Source organism: Petaurus breviceps, unplaced genomic scaffold, assembly GCF_028583685.1.
Source record: "Petaurus breviceps papuanus isolate PSGF00001 unplaced genomic scaffold, PetGlider_PUasm1.0 90825, whole genome shotgun sequence".
Lineage (NCBI taxonomy): Eukaryota > Metazoa > Chordata > Mammalia > Diprotodontia > Petauridae > Petaurus > Petaurus breviceps.
Window position 1 is genome coordinate 2,904,740 of NW_027187353.1, and position 16,871 is coordinate 2,921,610.

At 47.1% G+C, this 16,871-nt stretch overlaps 1 protein-coding gene and 1 long non-coding RNA gene across 2 annotated transcripts in view; both read left to right on the top strand.

The window, feature by feature from the left end:
• Positions 1 to 16,871, top strand: part of CSPG4 (chondroitin sulfate proteoglycan 4) — a 93,842-nt gene that overhangs the window by 18,431 nt on the left and 58,540 nt on the right. The gene's annotated exons all lie outside the window — the stretch shown is intronic.
• LOC138148454 (uncharacterized) lies at positions 29 to 12,070 on the top strand. The gene is made up of 2 exons (XR_011165072.1): positions 29 to 794; positions 11,726 to 12,070. It is a non-coding gene; the product is annotated as an uncharacterized lncRNA (long non-coding RNA).

The window sequence follows — 16,871 nt, forward strand, 5'->3', positions numbered from 1 at the left end:
GGAAGAAAGCCTTGAGCCGTGGGAATCACGCAAGGCCTAGGCTAGCCCAAATCAGTATTTATAGCTCCCACCCCCTCTTCCTGGCTGGGGCTGGGCTTTGGGGTCCTGATGACATTCCTAAATAGGGGAACCAGGGCAGGGCTCTCTCTTCCTCTGCCAGCATCTGGGACTTCATTCCACCAGGGTCTGTTTTTTTAGGGTCTCCATGCCTGGTGGGAACGGAAATTGCTCTCCTTCACTGCAGCTCCTGCCTTACCTCCCTTCTACTCTGACCACCCTCCCATGGGGACAGGCAGACCTCAGACAAATGTCTTTGACCCCTCTTCTGTCAAACAGCTCCCCAGGGACAAGCCCGGAAGGAGCAGGGAGGTATAGGGGATTTGGATCCCAGAGACAGGGATTAATCGTAGTTCTGCTAGTATCTGGGATGTTAGGGACAAATCACGGCTCTCTGGGCCTCAGTTTCCTTCCTTCAAGTGTGAGGATTGCACTCAATGAGCTCTGAGAATCTTTCCAACTCTAGCATGCTGCTATTTGTTTAATTTAGCCCACCAGTTAGCTGTTCTAGGCTGGGTTGCTAGGTTTGGGGCCTGAGGGAAAGTGAGAGAATTTCTTTGGAATGGGTTTTGGCGGGTAGGTGGGTGGGGTCCAGACTAGACTCTGAGATGGGATGCCCCCCCTCTGAGTGGGCTAGGCTTGACTCCAGGAAGGCAGGCTTCTGACTGGGCTGATTGTATTGGGGTTTAGGCCCCTGCAGCTTCCTTCTGCCCTCCCCAACTCCCCAGGTCCAACAGGTGAGTAACGGCTCCCCACCCATTCCCATTACAAAGGCACTTTTCTTCTCCCTCTTGGGGAGGTTCAGATCCTAGGCCATTTCCCCATACAAGGCAGAAACAGCTCTAGCCCCTTGAAGTCATGTGTTCCCAGTACAGGGAGAGAACTTGTCTTTTTCCTTCCACTGCTTACCCTTTGACTTGGACAGGGTCAGCTCAAACTCAGAATCCACTTGTTCCAAGGATATTGATCTATTTTTAGGGCAGTCATGGTGACTTTTCCCCTGAATTTCTTTAATCCCATAGAAAGACTCACTGTCGCCCAGGAGGGAGAGGTCTGGCTGGATAACTCCAAACATCTGCCCAGGGGATGTAAGCAAACGGTCCCAGGATGCCTGGTGGGAATACATAGGAAGTTGCCTTGGGCTAGGACCCAGAGTCTTGGAAAGTCTCTGCCTCCTGCCTGCAGGAGGCCAGAATGAAGACCAAGATTCCATCTGTTGTCCCTTCTCCTATCCCTCACAGATTGGTGAGGTCATTTGGCCCAGCCCCCTGCCTTCGGGCTGCTGACTGGTCAAGCCCTCCAGAGCAGAATTTCATCTTCCTGTGTGGATAGTCCAAAGCTCTCTCAATTACCTATCCCAATAACTGATCTCCCCAGAGAATAAGGAAATTAGTTCTTCTTTATGTCTGACCGCAATGTCACTGACTTTGAATTTCAACTCCTTTGGTCATTATTAATGACCAATGTGCCCACCTCTGTAGGGGATAGGAGAAAAAGAGCTAACATTTATAAAACTCGAGAGGAGACAGCTAGGGACCTGACCTCAATGCCAGGAGCAAGATGCTGGTTTAAGTGCTGCCCCTGAAAGGTTTTGGCTTTGTGACCCTGGGCAAGTGTATTAATTTCTCAGTGCCCATGCTCTAAGAAAGAGTTTCTCAACCCTTGTTGGTCTGATGAAGCTCTTACCAACTCTTCAAAATCGGGCTTTTTAAAAAAATTCCCAATTGAAGAATGTTAGTTAGATTATGGCTATCAGGATGTGAATTTTTTCTCATCTAAGTTCTCCAACACCCTGAAATCTGTCCACAGACCCCTTGAGGGAGATGGAGTTCTGGACCCCAAAGCTATACCCTGCAGAGAAGGTGCTGATCAGCACTGGTGGGGGGAATTCCCCATGCTGCTGAAATCTGGGCTGCAGGCCCTACTTCTTTGTAACTCTATGATCCTCCCAATAACCCTTTCATAGGCTCATGGATGAAGAACTAGGTGGTACTTCAAGATGATTTGATTTACAGACGAGGAAACTGAGACCCTCAGACAGAATAAAGGCAGTAAAGAACAGAGCTGGGATTTGAACGTGGGTCCAATAATTCCAAGTTTGGTGCTCTTTCCTCTGTATCATTCAGCTGTAGATGGAATAGATGGCCCCAAAGGTCTTTGGGGGGTAGATAATTGAAGATATCATTATCCCAAATTTCAACATGAGGACACCTACATCTCTGTCACCATAACTTCCCCTGCAAGGAGGGGGAAAACCTCATCTTAGAACTCTCCTATGAATGGAAGCATGTGTCTGGTCAGAATTGGGTGGGTCCCTGGCTGAGGGACCTCTCTTTGCCAGAAGGGAAGAATTAGCAAGAGCAGGGATCTGAACCATAGACCCTCAGATACAGGTCTGGCCCCAAGGAGATGGGAGAGGGGTATCTGCTACGTGCTGGACTCCAGGACAGGCCAACAACGGTATCAAACAACCCCATTAAGCAGTAACCACCAGCAGCAGAAGGGCTGGGCTGTGGGCATGTGGGGCAACCACAGGCCAGGGAGAGGCCCCATCAGGGTGGGGTGTGGGGGGAGTCAAGGATGGAGAGAAGTGGGGTAATGGCTCCATGACACATTCCCCAGGATCCCACAGCCACCACCAGTGAGTGACTCAGATGCTTAAAAAAGGGATCGTTTATGTTCCATGAGTCATGGAGGAGGGGGGGGGAGGGAGGAGAGAGGGAGTCTAGGGGCTGGGGCTGGGCCCTAAATGTGGCAGTTTGAACTTTATTTTTGGCGGTATGTGGAGTCAAGCCAAGGGCACTCAGCCCTGGGACAGCTCCACGTGCCAGGGCTCAGCTCTGGGGGAATCTTTTATGGATCCACTGCAGGGCTGGGGATCACTCAACACATGACCTCATGCCTATGGAAGCACCTTGTAATCCATCACGTTCTGGACAAAGAATGGAGGATAATAAATGCAGAGCTGGAAAGAGATCTGTGAAAGCATCTAGCCCAGGGCTCTCCTTAAAAGGGAGGAAACTGAGGCCAAGAGAGGAAAGGGGACTTTTGAGTAGTGAGAGGACAGGTAGGAAGTGAGAAGGCAGAGACTCAGACTCAAGGTCAGGGCAGCTCAGGACAGTTAGAAGCAGCCACTGGAAGACCTGAATTAGACCTGGGGCAAGTCACTTAACCTCTGTCTCCCTTGATTTCCTCCTCTGAACAATTAGCAATAGTAGTGCCTACCTCCCAGGGTTGCCCATGAGTTAACTTGTATAAAGCACTCTGCCAACCTTTAAGGGCTATATGACAGCTGTAGCACAGTGGTGGCCATTCAAGAGAACTCTGGGAACAAGGGGCTGTCACGCCAAGTTCTAGGCCAAGCTCTGCCTCCTTCCAGCCTGCTGGACCTCTCTGGGCACCTGGGAGGGAGACTTACCCAGACTACAGCACGAGCATCTTGAATGTTTGCCCAGTTCATTCCTTCCCTGAGAGGTAGCAGGACCTGGCATCGGGAAGACCCAAGATCAAATCTTCCCTCTGACTTTTATTAGCTATGTGACGATTGGCAAGGCTGGGCAGCTCTGGCTAAGTCACACCCTCCACCGGTCTCCATTTCCTCACCTGTAAAATGAGGGGGTCAGACTCAGTGGCTTCCTAAGGTCTCCCCCAGCTCTACATCTGTGATCCTAAGTCACAGCCTCTCTGAGCCTCCATTTTCTGGTCTGTAAAGTGGGGATTTGATACCTTTAGTATTAAATGATGGTATCTTCTTCCTATACATCCCACCCCCCGCCCCCCAGTAAGGAAGACCAAGTAAGGTATCTTTCTCCACCACATACTATATGACCTTGGACAAGTCACTTACTCTTGTGTCCTAGACAACTCTCTAAGACTTTATCTCAGAACCCGCATTGGTGCATGGTATTCTTTACACCATAATAGTAACAAATAGCGTTTTACACAAACTCTTTAATGTTTACAAAGTTATTCCCATGTGTTTTTTCATTTGCTCCTCACAACAGTTCTGGGAAGTAGGTGCTATTATTTTATCCATTTTACAGAAATCTGAAGCTCAGAGAGCGATTTGTCCAGTCACAAGGCTAACAAATGCCTGAGGCCAAATTTTAGCAAAGAGCTTTCCCATCCCCAGTACATTTGCTCAATCCATTGGGCCACCTAGATGCCAAGGCCCACTACTGACTCTGTAGGATTTTTGTAAGGCTGAAATAAGATGTACATAAAGTTCTTTGCAAACTTTAAATATGAATTAGATATTACTATTGCCGCCACACCCCCCAACCCTACCCTGGAAGAGTTTGGCAGAGGAAAGGAAAGTAAGAATGAGGCATTCTGTTCTCTGAGTCAGGATTATTGTGCTTGGGTGCCCTCCCTTGCCATCTCACCCCCATCCTCCCATCCCTACATCCTTATTCCACTACATAAAGACTCTGAGCTTCTTGGAAGCAGGACCTAACCAGGAGTGGAGAACCTGTGACCCCCAGGCCACAGCTTCCCCACCCCTAAAGGCAGAGCCAGGATACCAAAGTCAAGGCTATTGCTTTCACCCTCTCTCCCACAGAACCCAGAGGATGAGAAGCAGCCCCTGACCCCCTAGTTATCAATCACTGGGGATAAAGGGCCCTATCCTTCCTTGCCTACAGGTATTAGCTGAGTGCCAGATAGAGGGCATAAGGTTCTCAAGTAAATACTATGTTTTTCCTTTTTTTTTAACATATTTTTAAATGTGTCACTTTTTCAAATTACGTGTAAAAATAATTTTTAACATTCATTTTTAAAAATTTTGAGTTCCCAGTTCTCTTCTTCTTTCCCTCCCCTCCTCAACTCCCTGAGATGGCAAGCAATTTGATATGGGTTCTACACGTCAGGTGCATTCTGCTGCAGGGGCCTGTTTGGCTTGTCTAGGAGCGAGGTTCCTGGGTTCCACTCAGAATTCAACCCTCTGACTTAGAAACGTGCCACCTCTGTCCACCCCAGTCCAAACTCCCACCATCCCCTAAAGAACAGGGGTTGCCCCCTCTCCCCAGATGACCCAGGAAGGATCTCAAAACATCCTAGGAATGGGGTTGAGGAGGGTAGGCAGGCAGTGTTTCTGCTAGATTAGAAACATCCCACTGTGATCACCACTTGTAAAGATCCTGCTGGGTCTGAAGTTCCCCTATTAGTGCTGTTTTTCCTGTATGGGTTTCTTTCTTCACTGGATCTGCTCTCCAGACTAAAGTGCAGCCTTCTAGGAAGGCCCCTACCCCCTCCCAGAAATCTTCCCCTCTGACCTACCCCCAATGGCTGAAACTCACCCATCTTTGTCTCCTTGGGTCCTATATTGCCCTCTCCTAGAACCTCTTAAAATGGAACCTCCCACATCTGTGGGAGGGGGAATATGTTGAATCTCTTCCATCCTAAGGGGAATAAGTACAGTAGACACTTTCTCCGTAAGAAAAGAACCCCAAGGAAATCAGTAAGGCCTTGGAACCTGGGAGAGGGGACAATAGGTATAGACACAAGAGGTAAATAAATTTTATAGATGTTACCATTTGGCCCCTGACCTTGATGGTTGTGTCTATAAGGTGCTTTGAGATCATTTTCAGCTCTGAGGCCAAAGAATTATGAAAATCACCTCCCTTTGTCTCTAGTCCATCATTCCCTCCTCCTTCCCTCCTTTGAGTCTGAATCATTCACCCTGTATCTGGGGTGTAGCCAACTCTGAGGTAGAGCTCTGGGTAGGGGAAAATAGCTACAAAATCACCACCCTTCCCCCTAGGGCAAAAAGAGAGGCCATCTTCCTCATGTTTTGTGGGTTTGTTCCACAGAGATGTAGCGTGGAAGGAATTCAGGGGTCCCTCAGAAAGACAGCTTTCTCCCACTCCCTCTCCTAGTTACCAACTAATGCCTGAGGTTCCTAGAATCATTGAATTTCAAAGTTGGAAAGGACCTCAGAGGTCACCTAGTGCCACTTTCTTCCTAATGTAGGCATCTTCCCTACGGCTCATCAATAAAGTGTCATGCAGCCTCTGCCAAAGCCTTCCAGGGACAGGAAACCATTAACGAGACAACCCGTCCCATCTTTGGACAGTTCAAACGGGGAAGTTCTTCCTAATCTTCCAAGTCTGGCTTGCAATCACTTACACTCATTGTTCATCGCTCTGCCTCCTGGGACCAAGCATAAGGCATCCAGCCCTTCTTCCACCTATAGTGCCTCTGCTGTTTGGACTCGGCTATGCTGACCCACTACTGCCATGTCTTCTCTTCTATCCTCATATGACAGTAGTTTCCTTCCTCTGCAGCTGGTCCAGCTTGTCAACATCCTCTCAAAAATGTGGTGTCCAGAGCTGGACACAATAATACCCCACATGTAGTTGGACCAGGGCAAAGCACAAAAGGATTCTCACTTCCCTCCTTCTAAACCCTAGATTTCATTAGTTGTCGGGTGGTTGGGTTTTTGGTTTTTTAAAAGCCAACTATATCACACTGTTGACTCATAAAGGAATTGAGAGCTTTTTATCCCCCCCCAGTCAGAGGAGAGGTGTAAAGTACAAACCCCCTGAGTTAGAAGGCTTCCCTGACATGAAATTCACACTCTGATATAATCAATATCAAGTCCTTTCTTGAGAGCAAGTTTTCATATAAATAATTCTCACTTGGTGTTCTAAAGTTCACAAAGAACTTTCCTCACAACAGACCTTTCAGGAAGAGAGTGCATGCATTATTATTCCCATTTTACAGATGACAAAATTGAGGCCCCATGATTTGCCTTAGGGTCACACATCTTAGTGTCAGAGCCAGGATTCTAAGTCAGGTCTCTTGACTCCAGCACCTGGATTCTTTTTATTCCTCCACACCAAAGGTAGGGAGGCAGGACCTTGGGAACAAGAAGGGGGCAAGAGGAAAAAGGTAAAGAACGGGAGACAAAAGTCGTGGATGTCACTGTTTTGTAGTTAGTGGTCTGCTGAGATTTCTGGAGACTCACTCTCTCCAATCTCTCTGCTGCTTAAGCTCTGTGGTGTTGTCAGAGAAGGGGAAGAAGAAGCATAGATGGCCTACAAAGACCCAGGGAGAAGCAGAGCTCCCAAAAGCAGCTTCAGGGAGAGGGGCCAGCCAGGTTATACTTAGGTGGCAGTGGGATCTGCTTATCCCCATTACTATAAGAACATAAGGTCCTAGATTAAAGGGGAGACTAAAACAGACTTTAGAAATCCTCTACTTCAATCTCCTCATTTTATACAGAAAAAGAAAACTGAGACCAAGTAGGGAAACCATTTGTCCAATGTCTCATGGGCAGTAAGCACCTGAGCTGAGGTCTAGCTAGCAGTTCTCCCTTTGCCACACTGCCTCTCATGTTCCCATTTGCTAACCTTAACTTCATCATAGAAATTCAAATAATGCTTGTTGATTGACTGAAGCTATAACTCTTTTGTATATCTCATCCTATAGATCACCTTTCCTTTCCCTCCCCTACCCTTCACTGGATCCTTCCTTCCTTCCTCTCTCTGAATCCTAACCCTTTCTCTTCCTCTCCCCTATATACTAAAAATAATATAATCACTCATTTACATACCAATTTATGGATCATCTGTTTCTCTTTCCATCTGTCTTCCTTTCTGTCTCATTTCCTTTTTCTCATTCTTTCTCTTTTGTCTCCTATTTTCTTTTTTTCTAACTCTTGCCTCCCTCTCTCTTCCTCTCCCTTTCTCTCCCCCCAAAGCCTTCATTCAGTCCTAGTCAGAGCCTCCCTAGGGAATAGGAAGGGGAAGATTCATAGTATGGACTCTGCCCCAACCCTTATATCCTCAGACATTCTCTCAAGTCTGAGAGGGTGGGAGGTGGGGGTGAGAGAGGCAGATGATCACTCACAGCCCTGAGAGACCAACCCAGAGAGAAGTTTCCCATCCCCTCTTCCTCTCTCCCCCATTCCACCCCCAGCTGCTCCCTAGAAAGCAAGCTACACATCCTGTCCCACGGCTCCCAGAACAACTTTTTGTAGGGCAAGAGAAAGGAGAGAGAGGGTGGGGACCTGGAAAACGTTCTTCCCCCTCCATGGATCGCTGTAAATGGAGTGGAGGTGTTTGTAGACCAAACAAGAAATAAGAGGCCCCACATTCCTTTCTTCTAGAAATAACCCAATGGATCCAGGCTAAAAGGGGGCATCTCCTTCCCCCAGGACCTTCCCTGACCCAAGGATAATAATATCTACCCTTCAGCCTCCTCTAGAATCTGACTCTCATCTGCCCCCTAGAGAGTTGTGACTACTCTGGGTCAGAAAGTGAGTCCTGTGCTCTAGGCATTGCCTCTGACTGCCTGCAAACAATTTCCTGGAATTTTCCCAGCTCCTGATTTGCCAGGAAGAGTAAGCAAGGCCCTGAAGAGAATGGTAAAGACAGGATTCAACCCTAGACTAGGTTTTCTGTGGGAATGGGTGCTACTCTGTGCTGAGGCTGATCTAGCCTTCTATGGGCTTCAAAATCCCAGAAGAGGCCCTCCCCTACCTCAGCTAGAAAGATAGGTGGTACAGTGGATGGGGCATGAAGACCTGAATTCAAATTCAGCCTCAGACACTTACTAGCTGTGCGATCCTGTCTCAGTTTCCTCAACTGTAAAATGGGGATAATAAAAGCACCTTCCAGGGTTGTTGTGAGGATCAAATGAGGTAATTATTATAAAATGCATATTAGCACATAGTAGGTGCTATATAAATATTTATTCCTTGCCATTTCCCTCCTTTCCTGTAAAATTAAAGTAAAAGACAGGGGAAGACTAAGCGGGTCCACCAAAAGATTCTGTGAATTCAAAGAAAGTTAGACCTGGGAAAAGCCTTGAAGATTAGCCTGTCCATCCCCTGCATTTCATAGAGGAGGAGCCTGAAGCCCAGAAGTGCCTGGCACCAAGTCACAAGCCATAGTGCCAAAGTTGGGCCTCCAATCCAGATTGTGGGTTCAAGACCAGGCTTCTTCTCACTACACCACGACAGAGGAGGCTGAACAGGGCCAAAGGAACAGGGGCCTGGGAAGGACAGAGAATTGGAAGGTACCGGGGACTGAAATGAGAGGGTGGGGAACCAGAAAAGGAGACAGAGAGAGACATGGGAGGGAAGCCAATTCAGCCTGACTATAGCTAGACATTAGGATCAGGAAAAAGATCTGTATACTCATCCATTTCTAGGGTTTTGTAAATGTTTTCTTTTTCCTTGGCTTCATAGTAAAAGCTCTCCTTGGAAAAACGCCTAACCTGATCTCCAAGGAATTAAGAGGGGAAAGATCTATTAGAACCTAGGGCAGAGGAAGAGCAAAGGGCCCCTGATGATCTGGTTGCAGGGAGGGGGAGGGAAGACTGCAATTTCCGTTCCGAAGTCAGGAAGACTTGAGTTCACAGCCCCAACCCACTAGCTGAGTGACCTTGGGCCTCAGTTTCCTCATCTGTAAAAGTGAGTGGGTCAGAATAGATGATCTCCCAGGTTCCTTCTAGCTCTCAATCTGTCATTCTATGATCCTGGGAGTTTGAAAGGCAGAAGCTTTAGGTTAAAAAAAAATAGAGAAGGGAAATCAGGAAGGTAAGATTTCTGCCCAGCTGAATATGTTGGTCCTTCCCTGCCTGGATCTTCTCCATAGGAGAATAAGTGTATTTGGAAGAGGTGACTCTGAGAAAAGCATAACCTTCATTTCCTTTTACTCTCATGCCAGCACCCAAGTTCAAACCTTCATCCTTCCTGGACTAGATTATTTCAATAGCCTCCTAGCTGATCTTCCTGTCTCCATTCGCTCCAATTTGTCCTTCATACCACAGACAAAGCCTGATCTTCCTACCAGGAAAGTCTGATCATAGCACTCCCTTTCACAAAGACCTGCAATGGATTCCCTTTTGCCTCTAGGGTAAAATACTGGTTCTGTAGCCTAGCATTCAGGCCCCTCCACAACCTGGCTCCAGCTTCATTTTCCAGCTTTATTTCATTGTCCTGCAGCCAAACTGGGCTACTCACTGTTTCCTAATCTCCTCCTGGCCTTACTGGCCTTGTTGCAGTTATGCAGATCATCCCCTATGCCTGTGACAAATTCCCCAGCAATCCTAAAACCTTGCCTCTGCTTACCTACTCCTTTCTCTCCTTCAGGGTCGTGTCCTTCAGGATTTCTTACATTCCCCACTCCATCACACTCTAAGCTGCACCATTGTTATTTGTGTATATCTCTCTACTAGACTGTAATGAAGTCCAGCACTGTGCCCTGCTCTAGATCAGTGAGAAGACAGGAAGAAACTCAGTCACCTGACAGCTTTCCATTTAACTCCTTATTCCTACTAAGGGGGTGCTACCTACCCAGAAGATACTGCTACCCTCCAAGTTTGCAGAATCCCCTGGAAGCATGCACTCCTAAAGCTAAGAACTCCCACCTGTGAGGTTTCCCTTAATAGTCAGCCAGTTGATACAATTACACCAAAGTAATAGCATGTATTAAGCTACAAAGTAGCCTTTCTTGTTACTATAGCACAGTAATAAATAATAAATAGCCTAGATACAAACAGATTCCATGGGAAGATTGACATGAATTTAAGAGTATAATGATAATGGGGCACACAGATTGGCCCAGGCGACGTAGAGCTTAAGTCTGCAGGGCCTCAGTGCCCTTCTCCTCATGGAGTACTTTTTGCAGCTCAACTCCAGATTGCCGGGGCTAGTTCTCCCTTGAAGCCATGGTCAGCTCTCTTCTTTGCTGCCAGGAGTCAAGCTCCTTAGCTGCTTCCACCCTTGAGTGACTGCCTTGGTCTAGTTCAGTGACCTACCTTGTTCTAGCTCCTACACACATAATGTGTTGTTAAAAAAAGAGTCCCCTCCTTCAAAAGAGGGGCTTCAAGGAGCCATGGAATACAGGAACTGGAAGGTAACCTAAGAAGTGGGTTAATCCAATCCCCTCATTTTACTGAGGAGGAAATTGAAGCCAAGAAAGGGTAAAGCACCTAGGAATTTTAGACAATTCTACCATTAGAGATTCGCTACTTTGGCATAAGACTACTGAACATACTGTTAAAAGGCACATCTCCAGAAAGATAATAGGATCACTCATTGTTTCCATTGGCTGTCAGAAAACCGTCCCTGAGGAAGGAGGGTACTAGAAGGGCCAGTTTTGATTGGACAGAGAGGGAAGGGGAATCTTCATGAGGATATCACAAAGGAACCCCCTGTTTCTTGGGGGTAACAAATGAGAGAACTGACAGGGAGAACTGGGCATAGAAAAGGAAGTGGAGGAAGGACATGAAGGACAGTTTTGTATTTTATCCTTCCCCAGAAATTTGACTTCAAGAATAGTCCTGACCTAACGTAAGCCTTGGTCAGCTGCCTCCCTTCCTTCAGTTCTCCCTCTGAGATACTATTTGAGCACAGTGCTTGGGACACAGTAGGTGCCTAATAAATGCTTATTTTTTTCCTTCCCCTCCTCCATTTTATAGCATTCATTTTCCTGGAGGTTCTTTCTCTTCATAATACCATCTCTGAAGAGGTCCCTTCAAGCTTAGCCCCTTCCCAAGGTAGAGAGAACAAGGCTGCCAGGGAACCATGGATTAAAATAAATCAATGCACAGGAATTTGGGTACAGTTTGGAGCTCTTCACAGAGGTGGGCACAGCACCCTATAGTAAGTCTCCCTCTCTGTGCTTAGAGCTTATCTAATGCAGTCTCTTTGTTTTAGAGAGGAGAAAATTGTAAGCTATGAAGAAGGAGTAACCAGTCCAAGATCACTTGATGAGGAAAACACAGAGCTGAGCCTCGGCCTTCCAGTCCAGAGTTTTCACTTATGACATGTTGCCTGCCCTCCTTCTGACAGTCCACATCAGCCCCAGCAAAGCCACAGGGAAAGGCACATTACCCAAAAAAGAAAGCCATTCACAGAAATATCACCAACGTGCTATTTTGAAAAACATGTCAAATTGCATTTAGAATGTTTAACTTAGGCAGGTGTTCCCACCCAGTTACTGGACAGAAACACCTTCCCCAGAGGAAAACAGCTGCATTAATAAAATATCTGCCAAGTGGACATGGGCTTGTGAAAGCCATTATTATACAGGGGTTTTCTCATTCCAGTACAGTTTGTGGTATCCATGTCAACAAAGAAAGGCAGGGGGTGTGGTGGTGGTCAGAGTGTTACTGAACCTGGAGTCAAGGAGGCCAAGTTTAGATCACTCTCCTGACACTTACTAGTTGTGGGGCCCAGGAAAAGTCACTTAACCTCAATGAACCTCACATAACACTCTGAGACATCTGCTTCATTACAGAAGGGGTGAGATCTGTCTGTGGAGAGACTTCCTACAACAATAGAAGTCACAGATTCCGGAGCTACAAAACGGAATTAGTATCAGGTGACTGGTGGGTGCAGAAATCTCCCCAGGTTATAGATCTGGGCATCAGAGCAGAGCATTCACCTCCAGACAAAACTGGAGAGGAAAGGATTTAAAGTGATAAGAAAAGTAGCATCTTGGTGTTACAGAAGTACCTTGGACTGGGAGTCAAGAGACCTGGGTTCATTCATTCACTTAAACAATTATGTATTAAGAACACCAGGGGCAGCTAGATGGCACAGTGATTAGAGCACCAGTCTTGGAGACAGGACGACTTGAGTTCAAATCCTGTCTCAGACACTTACTTAGCTGTGTGACCCTGGACAAGTCACTTAACTCCATCGCCTCAATAAACAAATAAATGAATAAATACGTAAATAAATGAGCACCATTATGTACCAGGTACTGTGCTAGGTGATAGGCATACAAGGACAAAAACCCAAACAGTCCCTGACCTCACGAATCTTATTCTATTGGGGGTAAACACTGATAAATAAATTTGCAAAGTAAATAACAGCTAGCATTAAAATATAGGCTTTCTGGGCTACCAAATGCTTAGGTTATATCATTTAATCCTCACAACAACCCTGGGAAACTGGCACAGCCATTTTACAGTCAAGAAAACTGAGGCAGCAGAGGTTAAGTGACTTATACCAGGGTCACACAACTGGTGAATATCTGAGTTCAAATCTGAACTTGGATCTCTCTACCCACTGTACCACCTAGGTACCTCTCATAACAAATGCACAGTCATTTGGAGAGGAGGGAAGGGCACCAGCCAGTGGACGGAGGAGGATAGGCCTCAAGGAGGAGACACTTGAAGAAAGCATAAGAGGCTAGGAGTGAGAGCATTCCAGGCGTATAGAGAAAAGCCTTCAAAGGGAGATGGTCCTAGGAGATGTGAGGTCGTGTGAAGGGAGCAGCAAATAGCCCAGTCTGACTGAGCTTACAAAGGAAAACAATATACCATAAGCCTGGAGAGGTGTTGTTCTTCTTTCTTTCTTGGAGAGGACCAATGACATCATAACGTCTTGACTTGTAAGTGAATTGGATTTAAGTGAGGCAGAGCTGTGCAAGTCAGCTTCACTTGTCTCCTCCCACCTGGAAAGATGAGCTGAGAAAGGCTCTAAATGTCATAGAGAGAAGTCTGTGTTTGATCCTTCTAGCAGAGAGACATCTGGGAGCTACAAGGGCTTTCTCAAACAAAGGGCCAATGTGACAGGGTTGGGTCTGGGCCTTAGGAATAGCAGATAGGCAGCTGGTTGGAAGATAGGTTGAAAGGGCAGGGACTGGTCCTGCCACAACCTCAGTCTTCCTCCAAAACATTTTTCATGAGAACTCTTCTTAAGGATGACTATGAGTACTCAGTGACCAAGAGTACTCAAATTTCTTTCTCCCCCCAACCGTCATCCAGGGCCTCTTTGAACCTCTTTAACTTGATCCTAATCATTGACTGACTCATGTCCATCCACTCCCTGCCTTGAACAGAGACACATGGAAACCCCATTGACCAGGCTCCCGAGTAGCTAACAAACACTATTAAAATGGTGGACTCACTGATGTCCACCTTCCACCTCCCACCCCTCAAACAGAGAAGAGTAGAGCTTCACCTGCACATCATGAACATTTTGGAAAATTATTTCAGTAACACATTTTAATGCCTTTGTTTCCTTTGGAACCCTGTGTATTTTATTTTATGCATTAAGAACATTATTCTGAAAACTGTCTACAGGCTTTTCCAGACTGCCAAAGAGATAGATACAACTGCAATGATGCAAAAGAAAGTTAGCTTAGAGAACCCAGACCAACCTCCTCATTTTGCAAAGAAAGCAACTAAGATTAAGCTAAAGTCTCAGGGAGATAGGACTCGTCTACTCAGTCCCCTCTGTCCTCCAAAGCCACTGAGTCTCTCCAATTAATCGATGAACATTCATTAAGCACTTACTGTGTGCTCTCCAATCTTTCTTCTGGTCCCCTATAAGCCTCAAGCACTCCCTTTCCCCAGGGACACACTTTCACCTCATCCCACCCCCACCCCCTAACTATCTTGAGAAAGATTTTATCTTCTCCTTACTTAGTTGCCAATGACTGATAAGTCTCCAACTGGGGACTGTTTGCAACCTGGAATGGGAGAGAAAGGGAGGGTTAGAACTCTGGAGGCTGGTGATCATGGCTCCCCCCTGAAAATTGTGCTGATGATCAAATGTGTCCTCCTCCCTCCCTGTTCTCCTCCCTCCCCTTTCTTTTTTTGTTTTTGTTTCTTTGTTTTGTTTTGTTTTTGCTTTTTGGAGGGGAGAAGGCAGGGCAATTGGGATTAAGTGACTTGCCCAAAGTCACACAGCTAAGTAAGTGTTAAGTGTCTGAGGCCGAATTTGAACTCATGTCCTCCTGACTCCAGGGTCAGTGCTCTATTCACTGTGCCACCTAGCTGCCCTGCTCCCCCTTCTTTCAATGGTCCTTACCTCTCAGCCTGACCCTATCTAAACCTATTCTCTGCAGTTGTCCCTGGGAGAAAATGGATAGACTCATCTGCACAAGGTTCTGATAAACTTATCCACACCAAGGTGTCAGTAGCCAAGAACAACTTCCTATTTTCTCATTCCCAAAGAGGAGATAATATCTGTTGTGCAGAAAGAGCATTAGATTGGAAGTGCAAAGACATGCATCTGAGTCCCCCTTTTACCTTTGTGTGCCTCAGTTTCCCCTTTATGGCCCTTATTTTCCCTGGCCATAAAATGAGGAGGGCAGACAGATACTTTCTGAAGTCTGTTCCAGCCCTGACATTATGTGGTTCTGCCCCATCGCCAGCTGGCTCTGGCTTAGATCAGGTCAGGGCTGGCCCATAAGCAGAAGCTGAGGGGTGGGGGAGGACCCCTACAAGGCTCCTCATCCACAAGGAGAACAAGAACTAGGCCTTTATAACCACTTCACTGGCCACCTTAGCCAGGCTGGCACTGGGCACACTCATGCTCCCTGAGAAGCCTGGACCCGAGGATGAGAATAACTGTGCCCCACCCAACACCCCCCAGGCCTGGCAAAGACTTAGGAGCCCTTCCCATCAGCTGCTTCTCATTGACTTAGGCAGCAGACTACTGTATGAGCAACAGGGTGGGTGCCCTGCTGATGAGGGTGGTGGGGAAATGGAGAATGGAGAAACTGGCAAAACCATTCCTGACTCCTTTGGAGGTCCATGGAAAGACCCCAACAGCCTCTCTGGCCCCAGCCCCCATCCCAGACCTGGAATCCAGAGCCTTGGGGCTGGGCCTCTTCCAGGGCACAGCACCTGCCAAATAGCAGAAGCTTCATGCCCACCCCCTCAGCTGTCTCTGCCTCTGTAATGGAGAGCTCAGCCCAGGTGAAGGCACTCATAGGTACATGGGTTGTTTTTTAGAACTGGAAGGGCCCTTAGATATCAACCTGTCTGTAGCCCCCCTCATTTGAGAGAACAAAACTGAAGGCCAGAGAGAAGGGCCCAGTCCAAGACTACATTGAGTGGTCAAGTTAGGCCACAAGCCTCCGGTGCCCACCCTGAGGGGCTCAGGGAAAGTGCCCCGGTAGCAGGAGGCACTTTCCCCCTCCTTCCCCAGGCTGATTCAGGCAGCCTGAAGAGCCTCCAAGCCAGAGGAGAGGCCGGAGCTGTTCAAGGAGCCCCCAGAGAAAACAGATGTGTCTCTTCCTTCCCTGGGACAGCCCGCACTCCCAGAGCCTAACCCTGGGGACCAGAAGGGGAAAACTCTGACATTGCTCTCTTCTTTCCCCAGGCCCCCTTCCAACTCTGACAGTCTCCTCAACCTACTTTCTCCTTTTCTCCTCTCCCAGAGTTATCCCAAGCCACTGTCATTTCTTCCCATTCACACACTAGTCACGAAACTCCCTACTCATGGATAGACACAATATGTTCTCATTCACATACCAATGCCCTGTACATACTCACTTAAGCACATATGGAGTCACTGGAACATGTGCTCAGAGGGAAACAGAAATTCAGTTGAATTCAGTTCAACAATCACTTAAATACCTATTACATGCCAGGCACCAAGAAAGGCATTGAGAAGGAAGGAAGGAAGGAAGGAAGGAAGGAAGGAAGGAAGGAAGGAAAGAAAAGAGGGAGGGAGGAAGGGAAAGAGAAGGAATGAAAAAAGAAAAAGAGATGGGAAGAGAGATAGAAAGAAAAAGAGGGGGGAAAGAGAAGAAAAGAGAGGAAAGAAAGAAAAAGAAAAAAGAAGGATGGAAGGAAAAAGGAGAAAGAGGTGGTGAGAGAGAAAGAGAAAGAAAAAAGAGAGGAAAGAGAAAAAGAAGGAAGGAAAGAAGGAAAGAAAAAAGAGAAAGAGAGGTGGGGGAGAGAGAGAAGAAAAGAGAAAAAAGGGAAGGGAGGGAGGGAGGGAGGAAGGAAAGAAGGAAGGAAGGAAGGAGGGAAGGAGGGAAGGAAGGAAGGAGGGAAGGAGGGAAGGAGGGAAGGAAGGAAGGAAGGAAGGAAGGAAGGAAGGAAGGAAGGAAGGA